Below are 1,261 nucleotides of genomic sequence, written 5' to 3'. Positions count from 1 at the left end.
GTGTACAAAATGTGTGTAAAATAATTAATAATAATAAATAATTTTATAATATTATATAATATCATAATAATTTTATTATATTATATTATTTCATATTATACGCTTTATTTTTTTCAGCATTAATCAAGGTTATTTTAATCTCCATAAAAGCAGCCATCTTTATGCTCTCACTGCTTTACCTCGCTGGTTGCAGCTAGTCGCAACAGTACGTCATGAATGACATCATAGAATTCAAGGCAGTACTTTCGTAGTGCACTGCTCTCTATATCGGAACGCTATTCGTAGTATTCGGAGTGAATAAAGGAATTATTGCCTCTTTTCCGTGGTGCTGATTAGCCGGTTGATGACGATTGAGATCGCTTCAATTTCACGGCGATGATAGTTGGTGACAGCTTGTGTTATGCGGAATAGCATATAAGAAAAAAATGTTAAAAAAAGCATTGAAAATATTTTTTAATGACTAAAAAGGAAAGAATCGTCTAGAAGAAGATCTTGCTTTTCCGCGATGCCGATTGATTCTCTTGTTGCGCTAATTTCGTGAGTTTTAGATTGGTTGTCATTAAAGAGATTTGACAGCTTCGTATATTGAAAAGGTTTATTTAAGAGGTTAATTAAAAATGAAATAAAGAAAAGAGAATGGACGAGAGAAGAAAGAAGAGACTTCTTCATAATTGTTGCAGATAAGTTTTACTATTTTTATTACAATCTCTCGAATTTTTCATTCCAGCATTTATTAAATAAAAAGTATGATAATAATTAGTCACATCTTTTAAAATACCTTACAGTATTAAACAATTTATTAGAAAATTTTTTAGACAAACGTTATAAATGTTTTATTTTTAAATATAATTTATTTATATAATATATATATATACTTATAATATAATATATAATATATATAATATATATAATATATAAAATATATATAATATATATACTGGTCTTAAGCGTATGTATGTGCGTATGTGTATTGAATGCGTGAATATTCGTGTCTAAAGTGTGTACCGTTCATTCAGTTTATTTTATTTTATTCACATTCTACGAATTAAGACAAATTATTTGTACTAAAAATAATGTTTCGTAATACTATATACATCTATATCTTTTTATTTTCTTTCTTTTATTCTTTTTTCTTTTTCTTTCTTTTATCTTTTAACTTTTATCTTTTATTTTTTTATATCTTTTCGCGCGCGCGCGTGTGTGTGTGTGTGTGTGTGTGTGTGTGTGTGTAATTAGAATATAGTCGAATATGTTCTATTAA

The sequence above is a fragment of the Pogonomyrmex barbatus genome, unplaced genomic scaffold, assembly GCF_055798465.1.
Source record: "Pogonomyrmex barbatus isolate J1 unplaced genomic scaffold, ASM5579846v1 scaffold15, whole genome shotgun sequence".
Classification (NCBI taxonomy): domain Eukaryota; kingdom Metazoa; phylum Arthropoda; class Insecta; order Hymenoptera; family Formicidae; genus Pogonomyrmex; species Pogonomyrmex barbatus.
Note: the sequence above shows the minus strand (reverse complement) of the source record.